General features: G+C 34.8%; 1 protein-coding gene across 6 annotated transcripts in view; it reads right to left on the reverse strand.

Annotated features, from left to right (window-relative positions):
* Window positions 1-16,864, reverse strand: part of LOC797812 — a 299,215-nt gene that overhangs the window by 69,576 nt on the left and 212,775 nt on the right. For 3 of the 6 annotated variants that reach the window (XR_015513702.1, XM_087290925.1, XM_087290927.1), the window contains one exon: window positions 5,936-5,992. The exons of the other annotated variants lie outside the window; for them this stretch is intronic. The gene's annotated coding sequence lies outside the window, so the exon portion shown is untranslated. The remainder of the gene's footprint in view (window positions 1-5,935; window positions 5,993-16,864) is intronic. 6 annotated transcript variants of the gene reach the window in all.

Raw genomic sequence — 16,864 nt, forward strand, 5'->3', positions numbered from 1 at the left:
AAAATGAAAATTAAACTACATAATTTGCATTTCTCATTTCAAACACAGTTTTAATATTTAAATTGTATTCACAGTTTAATGCTTTATAAGTTGCAAATTAAATTGAAAATGCAATACACAAACTGGAATTTGATATGTATAAAGTACAAGCAGAAACTGTAGCAAAATGATCATTTAAATGTTATTTGTCCTAAATGCATTTACACTCATGTCTAGGAAACGCAGGATTACATTTGCAGCATAACATCGTGGGATTTGTGTAGCAAAATTCATTTTGAAATGTAATACACAAAATGATAATGCAATATGTTAAATGACAATGTATTTCTGTATTTCAGTTAGCACTTTCCAAGACATATGTGCAAGGTTTGCTGCAAAATGAAAATGAAAAAAAAAAAAAAAAAGAATCCATTTCCATTTTTACATTGTGACAAATAAAAGCCGATGTGAAATTGAAAATGCATTCTGGCCTGGCCACGCCCACTTATGGCGGCCAATGCGGCAGTTAGGACTTTTTGGGACATATGGAAGCATAAACATGATGAAGTCTGTTCTTCAGCTGCTTTGTGAAGCTGGACAAGCCCATAAGCCTGAACTGGGAAATACTTAAGAAAACCAATCACCTTCTAGCTCAGTAATGTTGGTTTTAGGTTTGATATTGGCCAGACATTCGCGCACACAGTTTTAGGGATCATCTGCAAATTACATTGACAGAACCAAAATGCACTCTATCCCAAAGCAGAAATAAGTTTTTCTAGAAGATTCCAGTATATGGTTGGAGGCCAGACTGATTTACTACAGGTAACAAGCCTACTATAGCTCTAACTATACGATACATACAAAGCAGAAATAGGCAATATCTCTGGTCATAAGCATACAGTACACATCAGCTAAGGCACCTAAATGTTATTTTGTCACATTTTCTTTGTGAATGTACTACACCCTTTAACATCATAAAATTGCAGTAGGGTAATTTACTGTAAATAACATTTAGGTGCCTTAGCTGATGCAATGCTAAAATTTGTTCGGTACACACACACACACACACACATATATATATATATATATATATATATATATATATATATATATATATATATATATATATATATATATATATATATATAATAGTATAAGTATATATAATTATATAATATAATTATAATAATATAATAATAATAATATAGTAATATAAGTATAAGTATAAGTAAAGTTAATATAAGTATAAGTAACTTATAAATATAAGTAAATTTATATTGAAATACCGGAAATGAGTTTAAAACTCATATCACCGTTATTGAAAATAATTCTATTGCGATATATATTGATATTGAATTATTGTCCAGCCCTATACAGGCATATCATACTGCTATGAGTGTGATATTACGTTTGTGCAACAGTTCAACAGCATTGTGTATATAAAAAAGAAAATTAAATATAGAGAGTCTCAAAAATCCTTTTGTTTCTTCCGATATTCATTAACATCTGCAGTTGTTCAGAACAGCAGAACGCATTTCTAATTCACCAACGTAATTTTAGAGCTGGCGTTTGAACGATTCTGTAACATAATATCTAAAGTAATGACAAAACAGATGATTTTGCTCATATTGTAAGAATATAAGGCTGAACGGCATGAAATGCCATCAGTCTACAGAAATTTTGAATTCTATGTTGCAATTGGGAGATCACAATAATTACCTCAGAAAAAGTCAAAGGACAAGAAAACATGGAAAGCAAACATTACTATATTTACTATGGTATAAATACAGCACTACAACATACAAAAGAGAGAGATCAACGTAGAGAGTCACCAGTTTTATAATGATTTGATCAGCTATACTTTGAATTATGCTGAGTTATTCCACCCCACTTATCATGCGTCTCTTTTGCCATCTTGTGGTGGAACATGAACCCTCTTTGCTCAGCTCAATGATAGCCTGCATCTTCAAAATTATAAATATTTGAAATAAGCACTATCCTTATAAATAAACTGCATAGTTGCAAACTAAACAACTACATTCTCGCTTAAAATGGCAACAAAAATACATTATGTTGTCCAACAGCAGCCATATTTGTCAAAGTGTAGTACATTTGTTGAGCTGTGACTCTATGTGGGAAGAGTAATACACAAGAGTGGAGAAGCTGTACGAGTGCTGATATTGTAGATTATTCTATGGCTATAAGCCAATCAGATTCAAGAAGCAGACAAGTTCTATCTGCAGTCTGAATTATTTTGAGATATAGGGCAAGGCAGTGGCGCAGTAGGTAGTGGTGTCGACCTCACAGCAAGAAGGTGGCTGGGTCGCTGATTCGAGCCTCGGCTCAGTTGGTGTTTCTGTGTAGAGTTTGCATGTTCTCCCTGCGTTCGTGCGGGTTTCCTCCGGGTGCTCCGGTTTCCCCCACAGTCCAAAGACATGCGGTACAGGTGAATTGGGTAGGCTAAATTGTCCATAGTGTGTGTGAATGTGTGTGTGGATGTTTTGCAGAGATGGGACCAGATAGCGTCAATAAAAAGCTGTGAATAAGAAACTGGATAAAGGCCAATAGAAAGAGCGAAATAGTTTGTCGCATTTTTTTTATTCCTCAAAGTTTCCAGGTTAACGCTGGGACACCTGGCACCCGTCACAATGGCAACGACAACGACAACAGAGAAATACTGTAGACTGTAATAGACTGTAGGGAGATATCTCTATAGACGAATGGCATTTCAAGAGTTCCCATCCACAAGATTTACTTGACATTTAAAGCAGGTTTGGCATGCTGTCTCAGGAGAGAATCCTGAGCTTAGAGATATTTGAGCCCAGGGCTCCCGCCCGGTCAATAGGCATATCAGGGGATCCGAGATCAAGTAGGTCTCGATAGCTCCCCCTTTAGAAAGGGGAGAAAAAGGAGGAGACGGGGTGGAAGGGGGGATTCTTCCAAAATGAAGATAGAGCAATAAGGAGAAAGTGATCCATTTATAGTAAGCTAAGATCACTCTGATTGGATTATTACTGATTACAGATGAGTGGCCAGCAGTGCTCAATCATATCACCTGCTCCTCTCGAAATTGGTTTATGAAACTTCACTTCATGTCACATTCACCCTTATAATCTTAAAATGTGAGCAAAAGCACCTGTTTTATCATCACTTTAGAAATTACTCTATAGAAAATCATTCAAACACTAGCTCTAAAGTGACATTGGTAAATTAGTAACAGCTTCCGCTGTTCTGCCATCAGCTGCAGATGTGAATGAAAGGTGGAAGAAAGTAGTTTCTAATACAACAGGGGTTTTTAGACTCTCCGTGTTTGTTTTTCTTTTTTATATAAATGATTATGCCGTCAAACTGTTGTATAAGTGCAATATCACACTTGTAGCAGTACGATATGGCTGTATATCAGCACTAGTGTGGACGCCAAAGCACGTCTCCCACCAGTGTTGATATACTGCCATATCACACTGCTACTTGTGCTACTTATATATATATATATATATATATTCAGGAAAAATCCAGGAAAAAGATCCCTGCTGAACTAAAGAATGAAGAGTACAGATGAAGAAAAAGGAGAAATGAGCAATTCCTCATTATGAGAAATTAAAATAATTATTATCAGCTGATGTTCAGAAACAGGATAAATAAAAAGTAAAAAGTTATTGCTTTAACCTTTATTTCAAGTTTGCAACATGACATTTTCTTTTCTGTCGTGCTGTGTTTAAGCATTTGAGAGAGAGAAAAAATCCATGATTTTGCTGTGGGATAAACTTGTGCGAAAATAAAATGAACATGACAGAAACATGTTAATTGACTCACTATTGTGTGAAAACAACATGAATAGTGTTAATGTATGAAAATTAACAGTATTGTATAGTGATAATCTAGGCTAATGTGGAAGACGGCTCATAAGTCACACATAATGAAGTATTTTAAAATGTAAAAATCCTGATTGTTTCTTGTAAGCATTGAGATTAAGATATGAGGATCAAATATATAGACTGTTCAGTATAAAATGGGAAGTCCCCATAAAGATGGCAGCACAAGTCTGTCTGTGTATGCACTAACATGGACGGGTTAAATGCAGAAGACACCATTTGACTTTATGCCACCTAAAAATATAGCAGCATGCTAAAAAGCATCACCTTTGGCATCTTAAAATACCAGGAGAGGAATGTAATTGCCGTTGTCTCTATATAGAATGTTCCTCGCACTTCATTGAGACGATCACAAATGAGATGCTTTCAACCAAAGGTCTCAGCACCCCTGCTCCTTAATTGAGGCTGTGCTGCACAAACAAAAACACGTTCGGCATCTACAACAGCTGCACTTGTTCATTTGTGAGTCACGTGTATTTCCGTCGCACAAATTGTTTGTTTATGCAAAGACAGACAGACCCAAGGGAAAGATGCTATAGTATATAATTATCAGTGCAGATGCTTGAGGACACAGAATTCAATAATAAGGGACAAGCAAATCCATAGATTTGCATGTTCGGTTGTGTGTCATTGTGATAATCGAGAAGATAATGAACAAGAGTATTATTGGTGCACTAGGTGGTTGTTTCATTCAAGACTGCAAAGGCCTGTTGTATAAAACAATACTCTGGGTTGCAGCGCATGTTATGTATTTACAAAATCAAACAAAACCAGCCTGGTTAAGATCTCACAACACTTCACAACATTTGATAAAAACATTTTCTTAATGTAACATTTTCTTAATTAACTTAATGTTTAATCCATAGTTAGAGAACCAAACTCTCTAGGCATAAAAAACTTGTTTATATCTAAATAAAATAGTTAGCACATTAGTCACTAGTGCTTGTGTTGTTGTTGTTTTTTTTATTTATTTTTTTTTTGTAACCAGTAAAGCCTCTTAATTGCAAATATAGTACTTTTTACTAGGGCCTAACAGCATCTGCAGACATTTTTTGCAATTTCTGCTGAGAATTTTGTGAAAAATATCCGGATTTATGTGGAATGATTTTGTGAGTATCATAACTGAAACTATATACAGTATGATATAAAAATAATAATTTTTTAACTTTTATTTAATGTTTACAATGCAAATCCAATAAGATCCACTTATTTGGTAATCAAAGCATGTCTCTTGTATAATATATCTACTAAAAGACAAAAAAATATTGCTTTACAAACTGTATTGTATATAAACCAAATTAATAATTTAACATTTCTATTATTATATCACAAAATATTAGTTAACTCAATTTCAAAATTTAATAAATATACGTTTTCACATGTAAATATATTGACACAATGAGGGGCTAAAAATCTGCAGATATCTCTAGACCACTTGGCTTGAAAAACCTGTTGTCAAAGACATATTATTTGGGTAGCACACATATTCTAGGTGTGAAAATAAATTATTGAAAATCCGACCATTCCTAAGAATTGTGGTAAACCAAAGCATTTTAAACAGTAAATGAATAAAACAGGCCTGGACAAAATTGAAGGCTACCTTTTGTTCCTTTAATGACTACACCCCAGTAAAAACCACATGTCATCAGTTCACGCAAAAACAATTATATAAAAAATCTCAGTATATAGGTCAAATTATAAACACCCCTATGTAAAGTAATTTCTCCAAAGCCTTTGTATCCTGGCAGTTAAGCAACAAAAATAGCAAGCTTGAGTAGGCCTTTTGTCTAAGAAGGTGTAACATGAATATATTCATAGAGAGCATTATGCATAGAAGACGACTAAAAATGGCTGACACGCCAAGTGCACATTCAGAAATCTGCCATGACCTGTTCGCAACAGAAACGATAACTTTAGTCTCTAATTCTCATCTGTATCCAGGAGTAACCCCTGCTTTATTGGAGCTCAGTATCAGCAAACAAAGGTTCCCACAAAAACACTGGGCGGCAACGGTGGCATTTCTGGTGCATTAGTCTCACACTGATGCTTTTTGTCACACTGATTCCCTGGGATAGAAAACTTACGCAGCTTTCAGTAGATCAATGCTGCTTCTCCTGGGGAATTTGGCATTGTGTGCACTGCTGTGAAGAAAAAAAAGGAAATAAATAAATAAATAAAAATCAGTGGTGGCCTACTTTTTTTTTGATTGTTCCTTCCCGAGTTGTTTAACTGATGAGTGCACTATTGGAGAGGAATTAAAATGAAGGGAATTGTTTTCTCTGCGAGTGATTAATTACCAAGGAAATAATTATCCCACAAAAACAGAGCAATCTCAAAGTAATAAGAGATAATACCCTGTTGAGGTATGACTAAGGACTTTTGGATGGATTAGTCATTCTGCTGAGTCAGAGATTGCTGGAAACGTGATAGAAATGAAATGTACAAAAGGAAAAAGAAATGTATAGGGGTGATTTTTTAAGTACTGAGGGAGGATTAGGGATCTATAGTATGGTCATGCTTGATAGGACATTATTATGTGCTGTATACATCCTAATAATATTTTAGTAGTATGTGTTAAATTCATAAATTCATGCAACATAGGCTTATTCTGAAAACCAAGCCCTATATATATTTCTGGAGATCCCAAATTATGTAGAATGGCTTCCATCTGTATGGACGGCTTTCCCTCTGTTACCAGTTTGTCCAGTGGCTTGCAGTGTACGTCAGCGGATTTGAAATACAGAGAGGAGTTGACAACAACAATGGGGTTTGAATCCAGTAAAGAATGGTTTCAGAAAGCCGATAAGATAAAACTAAAGCCAAAAAATAAATAAACAAGTAAGTGAGAATGTGGTCAAATCTGAAAACGAGGTAAAAATCAGGTGGCTATTCTTTTTCTGGATTGCTTTTGTGGGTGGGCACTGGTCAATTTGTGCTTTTTAAAGCACTATCGGTTGGGTTTAGGGAAAGGGTGGGTGGGGGTACAGGCGTGAAGGCATTCCTGAGAGAAATGTGAGAGCTGAAAAAGCGTACACAACGGCCTCTGGTGGATTAGAAAAAAAAACAAAACAAAAAAACAGCAAAAAAAAAAAAATTCCTCCTGGAAAGTATTTGGTGCTTTCTATATATGAAACATATATCGGGGTACATTGTTCAAAATGAGCCTGAGTTGAATTCATTCATTCATTAAAAAATAAATAAGTAAATAAATACTACTACTAATAATACCACTATAGTGATTATAATTCACATCATCATCATCACCACCACCATCTCCATTTAAACATATATATATATATATATCGTCTGGAATAAAAGCATTTTTTTTTTTAAACCATTTTCAGGTCAAAATTATTGGCCCCATTTAAGCCATATTTTTTCGACAGTCTACAGAACAAACCATCATACAATAACTTGCCTAATTAACCTAACATGCCTATTTAACCTAATTAACCTAGATAAGCCTTTAAATGTCACTTTAAGCTGTATAGAAGTGTCTTGAAAAACATCCAGTAAAATATTATTTACTGTCATCATAACAAAGATAAAATACATCAGTTATTAGAAATTAGTTATTAATACTATCATGATTAGAAATGTGCTAGAAATGTATATATTTATATAGTTGAAGTTACAATTATTAGCCAACTGAATTATAAATCCCTCTCTTTATTTTTTCTCACATTTCTAGCACATATCTAATATATATATATATATATATATATATATATATATATATATATATATATATATATATATATATATATATTGTGTTTAACAAAAACCAAAGAGTAAAATGTGCATACATTTTCATTTTTATACGACTACAAATCAAGCTGTGCATTTAAACCCACCTGAGTTATCTCAAGGTGACTACTAAAAGTGCTATGGTATGCAGAGAGTACTTAAAGACTAATAGGTAAGCTAGTTACTGTACAATACTGTAATGTCCCAGTTTTAAGCACAGGCTTGCTGGTTTGTACTGCAGTTCTGCTCTCTGCTTGTTTTATTAATGAGGATGACTTATCTGCATCCTTACATCTTGTAACAAGACTGCAAATGTTGAAAAAAATCACAATGGCCAGAACACAACAGCATAAGCAAAGCAAACATTAAGACAAAAAGGAAAATGTGCATCCAGAAGCTTGAAGACATTAATCCCATTTTGGGTCATCTGGAGGCCAAAGAGAAGTCGCTTCTTTGATGAAAGTTACTAGCTTAGGTTTAAAGTTGCACTTTTTTTTTTTTTTTAAGCCCTTGTTATAGTGCATTTAACTACTAAATAATATTTCATCAATTATATTACATCAATTTTACATTAATTACATGTATTTACTATATGATTAGAATTAATTTCTAAATAGTTTAGAACAATTGTGTTTAGTGGTAGTACTTACTGTTAAGGGTAAGTTGCATGCAATTATGCACCATTATTTATAATTACTTCAGCGCGTACATAGAAGATGTATAACAAATACACATTAAAATAAAGTGGATAGTATACAGTCCACCTACCACACAGCTTTTTTACAAAAATACAATTTTTAAAGAAATCATTTATAATATAGGTTATAAACATAGGCTAACTCGTTAGTTTAGATCACAATTCATGGCATTAACAAACAATAAACTAACACTATTAGCTTGCTAAACTACTGAATAGCCATTGATTAATAATTAGTAAGGTAGATGTTGTGTTAAGGTTTTGGGTAGAATTAGATGCTAATTCTATTATTATAACTACTAATGAACAGTTATTATCTTCAAGATAGGCAGGTATATATATATATATATATATATATATATATATATATATATATATATATATATATATATATATATATATATATATATATATATATATATACTATTAACCCCAAAACCCTAAGTAAATTATACAGTTGAAAAAAAAATAACATGGCTCCAGTTGCATTTGAATTTAATGAAGAGGAACATATCTCAAGTGTGATACAAGTACAAGATACATAAAAAAAATAATAATAATATTTGCTATTGCTATTACCTACAGCCATTGTCGAAAAATAAATGACCTTCAAATGTCATGACTGACCAATCACAATGAAGCATTTAAGAGAGACATGCAATGCTTCTGCACGGAAATAAAAATGGAATGTTTATTCTTGACACGCACCTGATGTAATTTATAGCCACAACCTAAACATGTTGTCGGCATGTAACAGAACCATGAACTCTCCACAGGGACAGTTCCCCCTTGAGCAACCTACAGTTAAGTGTCTTGTTCAAGGCTACAGTTGTGCTGGCTCTTAACACACTTCTGCAGAGGTTTTTGAGGGGTCAGTTTGTTAAGGAAAGGACCAGTGGCTGGATTTCAGAGGGTGATTTGACTGAAGTATTGTAAGTTTGAAGGGTGAAAGAAAGAAAGAAAGAAAGAAAGAAAGAAAGAAAGAAAGAAAGAAAGAAAGAAGACTGCTAATGAATCTGTATTTGTTTTAACAAAGATTAACTTTTACTCCGCTTACTTACACACTCATTTCATGTCATTCATATTGACTGATTCTGTCTTGCTTCTGTCTTGATTTGTTTTTCCTGCTCTCAAATTTGCAACAAGCTTCAGCAATTTTATCAGAAACATATGTACAACCATGTAACTACCCAGCCATTTACATCTATTAGCATGTCGATAGTTTTCAAGTTGCCATAACATGGGTATCTGTGTATATCTAGGCATAGTTGAATATTAAAAAGTCCAGTACATGTGTAAGGAAAGCAAACTAGAGAAGCCTCAGATCTCAAAAGGTGCTCTATCGACAGATGTTAGACGCCAGTCTTTAGCCTCTTCATTAGAGCATCACCCTCCCATGTTTGATCCCAGCTTGCAGCAAGAAGGTGGTATAGGACCGGAGGGTTACAAATGCAAATGTCATACTATGGGGCTTAAACAGCATTTTCACCTTTATATACTTTCTATACTTTTGCTTGAATAAAAAAAAAAAAAAAAAAAAGACACCAGCTCTTACTGTCACGATCACCAGCGATCTAAACTTTATAGATTGCTGGAAACATTCACTTTCACTTGGACTACATTTCTGCCACCATATGAAATACAGCTCCCTTTAGGCACCACACACACACACACACACCTGTCCCTGTTCTCCATTGATTACACAGACACACAACTGGAAGCTACTTAAGATGGATTACATGTACAATATTAACAGCACACACACTCACAGACATTGCTGAGTCTTGTTGGTACATACCCTGTAACATTACAAAGTGTTTTCTGTGTTTACTTTCTCAGTGTTTTGACCCTCACCTTTTTTTTGTTCTTTATCCTGCATCGACCATTTGCCTGTTATCCGACTATGCTTCTGGATTTCCCTGTATGTTACCATTTGCTCCATTGTTTGCCTGACCATTGTGTAATAAAGTACTGCACGTGAATCCTCAACTCTATTGTCAGCATCCATCTGTTACCGTTAAGCCTAGTTCACACTACGTGACTTTAAACATCGGCAGATCGTTGTGCCATTCACACTACATGACTTGATTTTGTGTCTTTTAATTGCTGTGATGTTCACACAATGTGACACTACGTAAATGATCCACAAAAGGGGTGTCACACATAGGATTGGGCAATGTTGACCAATTTGGCATCGTACGATGCCTAATGTGAAACATTGCGATGGACGATGGCATCGTCGTCACAGGCGGAGGTGAATTAATTATTTATAAATATTCAATTAATTCATAATGAATTAATTATTTGTAGCCTACCCTTTCAACTACCTGACCTGCATGGTCTTAGCTTTACCCATGAACATAATCACATAATCATAAATCAGTTAAACACAAATTACCACCTGTCAATCACTTTTTCCATGGGACTCTGGCATGAATAGGCAGAGTGATCAGTGTCAACAACCAACCAACAGTATCTAAGGTTTTCACTAAAATTACTAAGTACAAGCATGATAGCCAAGGAGTGAAGCAGTGTACTGATGCTGTGACACGTTACCTGATAGATTCAAAAGACAGAAGAGTTGTTAGATGGAGACAAGAATGATTAAAAATCACATTTAACAACTATAGTGAGAAGCGATCCTTCGGTACATCCTTGATAATATGTGTCGTTATAATGGCGAACTTTGTCAGTGAAGAAACTTTGTCAGTAAAAAAGGTCCAAGACCAACAGCACTATACAAGCATTATAGCCAGGGAGAAAGCAGTGTACTGATGCTGTGGCACGTTACCTGATAGATTCAAAAGTCCGTACATCCTTGATAAACTGTCCAACGTGCACTGCTCTCTGGAGCTGAGACGAGTGCATGACAGTGTGTGTGTGGTCACATGATGTGCATTTTCGGCGGACAGATGGCTGTTCCGAAATTCTATGTAAAACACAGTGTGGATGTTCGTTCAAAAATGGCATTTTAAAATGAAGACTATTAGTGTAAACACGGTGAGAGTGTGTATTTTTCGCGAGCAGGTTTGCGACAGGAGATGGGACCAAGGATCGGCGATGCCAGCTCAGCATCATGTTGTCTTTCGGCCATCGTTGATAGAAAATGGCACAACCCTAGTCACACAATATATAATCTGACAACAACTCATTAATAGCTCAGTCAAGCTACCAAACCACAGCCAACGAAATTTTGTGAGAGAAATCATCAGAAAAAGACACTATTGGCTGCTTGTGTGCTGATGACATCACAGCATTTCAAGCTTTCAAGGGAGAATTTAAAATCATTGTCAGTCAGCTGATGCTTCAGTGGATCAATCGATCTGCAAGGTTCAAGCAGATAGATGTGGCTTTAACATTAGAACTACCAAGGCAGTCAGAGCATTTTTAATGTTTGTAATTTAATACCTCTTTGAAATAAAACTAACATATCTATAACACACTGATGCTTCATAAATATTTGTGTATTTCTTTCCAGCATTGCTGTTATTTATTTATTTTTTTTAATTACAAAACCACAAAGAACGGAGCATTTCTACGTTTAATTACCATATTGGTCAACATGACTGCATGCATGTCTGCTACTTTTTTTCAGTGACTTTAAATATGCATGCTTTTCTGCCTAGCAACTTCCTGTTAACGTAAACATAACTTTCTGATAGATATATCTTCCAAAACAGCATATTCTGTGCCGCCAATATAGCTCCTGTTTTAAAGTGAAAATAAAAGTGGGGTCCAGACCTTTGCGCGTGTTCTAGTATTTTAATTACATATTTATAGGCAGTTTTACCAAAAATATATTTTTAGGGTAATGGTGTCATAACATATGATGACAGACATTCAAAACTTCATTTTAATATCTCAATAGAAGCATTGAATGTAAATATGATGTGACAATATCATGTATTTTATGAAAACAGTCAGAATGACCAGTATCATAGTTCTAATACACAGAATGAAACGAGTGCATCGATGGCCATTCTGGCCAACCATAGACATTTAGTGTTAACCTCCTGTGATCAATTTAGCTCATTGCTGACATGCTCTCTTATTGGCTGCAGCTCATGACTACATCTGACCACACGTGGGGTCAAGTCGGCCGACTGTTCTGGAATATTCAGCAAGCTAGATATTGGATTTACATCTGTGAGGAGTTGGCAACGTGTCAGCAAGCCTCTTTGATGAGTTGTTTAGAAGTTCATGCATAAAGACTGCTGAGCATCAAGCACCCCTGGGTTTTTTCCAGATCACAACTCCATCTGTCGGTGAGCTTGTTAACTTTCTAATCGGGCTCAAATCGGGCTTAAAATCCTATAGTGTGAACTAGAATATAAATAATTTTTTGCTTAGATTTTTTGTCTTGTTTTTACTCCAAATATCTGAAAAAAAAATATTAAATCAAGAAGAATTTTCTAGACAAGCAAAACATTGTCTTGTTTTTTAGAAATATGCCAATATTTTGTGAGTTTTTCCCACAAAACAAGCAAAATAATTTGCCAAGGGGATAAGCAAAATAATCTTATGTCAAAAGGAAAAACAAGATTATTTGCTTGTTTTAAGGGAAAAAAAACACTTAATATTGGCATATTTTTTCTGAAAACAAGATAATATGTTGTTTTGCTAGACTAGAATGTGCTTCTTGATATAATAATTTTTAGATATTTGGATTAGAAAGAAGATAAAAAGTCTAAGTAATAAAATCATTTTTTTGCAGTGTAGGCTTTACAAAACTCACTCAGGATCATTAATATGTGTGCCCCAGGACCATTTGATTGGCCACAATGTTTCCTTAGATAACAACAGGGATACATAATAATCAAGAAAGTTTCATTGTGTGCTAAATTTAACTCACCATAGAGTAAGACATTTACATTACAAGACGAGTTACATTGACACCAATACTCCACTTTGATACGATTAAGACAGCACTGTGATTAAGGGTATACCATGTAAACAATGATTTTTGATGACCTTAATCTTGGTCATAATCAAACTCAACAGAAATTGAATTAAATGTGAAGTATTCCTATTTAAAGGACTAAAATAGAAATATGCCACTTCAATAAAAAAATAAAAACAAATAAATAATAATAATAAAAAATACTATTTAAATGGAGGACTCTTAATCAGAGAATTGTCTTAATTGTGTTCAATTCAGATTATTGATGCCCATGTTAACGTACTCATAGTGCATCAACTATGTATGCATGACTTTTATTTTAAAAACAGAACATTAAGGAGCTCTGGGCTTGCAACAGGCACATGTGACCTCATCCCATCACAGATCATTATAATGACAAAAATATAAAAAAGGAATGAATTATAATGCAAAAATGTCAGAGTACAGCATGTTGTATAAACATCAACAACTGATGTTAATGCTGCAGGACCATCAGAGCAGAGCTCATTAATATTCACGAACCTTCCAAATAAAGTAAATACAGATTATTTATTTATAGAGTCAACTACTAGCGTCATAAATAGACATGTATAATAATTTTGGAAAGTTTCTGAGCTTGCTTAAGAGGTGAAGCTCATTGTGCTGAGCATCTGCTACTAATCCAACACAATCCAAGGTTTATACACTTACAGTCAAGGTTAAGTAAATCTTGGACAGAGTTAATCAAAAATGCAGGCAATGGCGATAAAGCAATTTGTGATAGTAGCAGATAAACCCGTTGGCCCCTTAGAGAATAAGTGGTGGCCTACCTTGAGTGACAGCTGTCAGACAACAGCTACCTCTCTTACCCGTTTAGAATTGATGTAATCATTCAGTCAGCATTGACTAAATAAAAGGCAAGTTGTAGTGACAGGTCAATGTGGTAAACTAAAAAACCTTACACAGTAAGCAGTGTAATACCTACAGCGATTTAGCCATATTAAGATTACACTTTTTTTTCAGCACAATTTGCTTGAAGTAGAATGTTGCTGGGAACATAAACAACAAATAGATGTCAGATTGCAACATTCAATGTATTCTGTAGAGCATGACAACCAATTTCATGTTTGCCACACTTAACAACATTAACACAGAAAGCATAGTATGTTGAATTTTATTCTCCATCATCCACAACGCCTGTTGCTGACTGTACATATTTAGGGGAAACAGAAACATCTGTAGGGAATCTATTGATAGACTTTTTTTTTTTTTTTTTTTTTTTGCAACAAATACATACAATTATCCTGCGTCTTGCTTACAAAATGAACATTTTAGAAGTAACACAATGATTGATTGAAAGCAAGGTGTAATATTCCACAATTATGTCATAAAATGTCAAGATTTAAAATCAAATTGTGTAATCTGAGAGTTGCAAAAACAATAAAAATTCTCAATGGGGCTTAAGGCAGTTGCTCAAAAATATATATCCAGCAACTCAACAAAGCCCAGATTTTAATTTTGGAGAACACCATGCAGACAAGTGCAGCAAGAGGTAATTATGCAGCCAGTTATGACCAACAGCGCTGACATTTAGCTTATAGTACAGGACAGTCTTTTTTTCCATGACCTAAACAATAATTATAAATTAAAGCAAATTTTTTCCCCAAAATTTTGTATTTATGCAACATGTGGCTGTTGCTATACAGCATTCTATGGCTGTAGTAATATTTAAACTATTCATTGAATTAAATCATATTCACCACTGAAATTGCTTTTTCACCTAGAGTTGAGACAATTCCATCCACTGTATAGATAGTTGTTTGTTCTTAAATTGCTCTAAAACAACTAAATCATGGAGCAACTTAGTGGCCAGCACTATGGTTACAGCAAGAAGGATACTGGCTCGATTCCCAGCTGGATAAGTTGGAATTTCTGTGTGGAGTTTGCATGTTCTCCCTATTCTGTTGTGGGATTACTCCAGGTGCTTTGGTTCCCCCTAGAGTCCAAAGACATGCAATAAAGGTGAATTGAATTAACTAAATTGGCCATTGTGGCGAGGGGGCAGGGCTGAGAGCCGTGGTAATGGAACAAGGCCGGTATGTTAGTGAATAATCAGAAGCACCTGTGCCGCACATTGGCCTCGAATCCCACGTGAGGAGCTCTGGACTATAAGAGGAGGAACAATAGCAGAGGAAACTGAGAGAGGTCCAGGCCTGGGGTCAGTTCTTTGTACGTAGATTACTAAATTAGCTGGATTTAGATATTGATGATTTGACACAATCCAGGATTATTTTGTTCTTCAAAACTCGTCTGAGACTTGCTGTCAAAGCAACAGTTCTGGTAGCTCAAACCTGCTTGGGTGCAGGTTCATTTTTATATAAACAGGATTAGAAAGTAAAAAAAAAAAAAAAAAAAAAAAATATATATATATATATATATATATATATATATATATATATATATATATATATATATATTAGGCGGCACAGTAGGTAGTGTTGTAGCCCCACAGCAAGAAGATTACTGGTTAGAACCTCGGCTGGGTCAGTTGGCATTTCTGTGTGAAGTGGGTTTGCGTGGGTTTCTTCCAGGTGCTCCGGTTTCCCCTAAAGTCCAAAAACGTGGGGTACAGGTGAACTGAGAAGGCTAAATTAACCTTAGTGAATGAGTGTGTATGGATGTTTCCTACAGACAGGTTGAAGCTAGAAGGGCATCTACTGAGTAAAACATATGCTGGATAAGATGGCGGTTTATTCAGCTGTGGCGACCCCAGATTACTAAAGGGACTAAGCTCAAAAAGAAAATGAATATATGAAAATATATATTTATAAAACTTATGCAATCTGCACTCCGAAATAAAAGTACAAAGACTGCCACCTGGTGGTTAAAAGAGAAAATGTATTGAAATGATACTTTTAGATACAAATGCCGTTGCATTGCTGACCATGATTTCGAGGATCGATAGATCAGTCTTTTACAAACCCAGCAGCAATCTCAGATCAGTTCACTCAAACATTTTAATCTGATTCAGGAACTTGTTAAAAGAACCAAATAAACCAGAGATCAGTTATCAAGATGAAAAGATCCAGGATCTGTTGAATCATCTTAGATCATTTAAGCAAGGTACAAAGAACGGACCCCAGAGCCAAGCTTAAACCAGAATAAGCTTTCTGTGCTTTTTCTGTCAGAACACACTAGCTAGGTATCCACCCACCTATTCATTTTGGAATGCAGCATCTAAAAATAATAATAATAATAATAATAATAATAATAAAAAGTGTCCACACAACTGTTTAAGAGCCGATAAAAAAAAAAAATGCACATCAACTACGATGGAAATACATTTTCCAAACAAATTCCAGCCTGAACATCAAAAAAAGTCATGTGGTTTTGTTTTAACAGATCATGTAACAACAAAACCAGGCATGATGGGATGACATTAATGAACAAACCAGAGGACTGACCACATTCTAAAATATTTGAAACGTTGTTTTGGTTATTCTAAAGTCCCATAGTCAAAGTCTGTCATCAAAGTGGTTTAGTATTATTACAACTAGAACTGTATTGGGCCTTAAAGAGTCTTTTGAGGCACAAGCTATTTATTGTACAACTCAGGGTGTAGGGGGATAAAGGCCCTCAGTGCCACCTTCTACTGCAGCAAATTATAATTTTTTTTCTGTTTGATATTTG

Source organism: Danio rerio, chromosome 17 (genome assembly GCF_052040795.2).
Source record: "Danio rerio strain M-AB ecotype USA chromosome 17, GRCz13ab, whole genome shotgun sequence".
Lineage (NCBI taxonomy): Eukaryota > Metazoa > Chordata > Actinopteri > Cypriniformes > Danionidae > Danio > Danio rerio.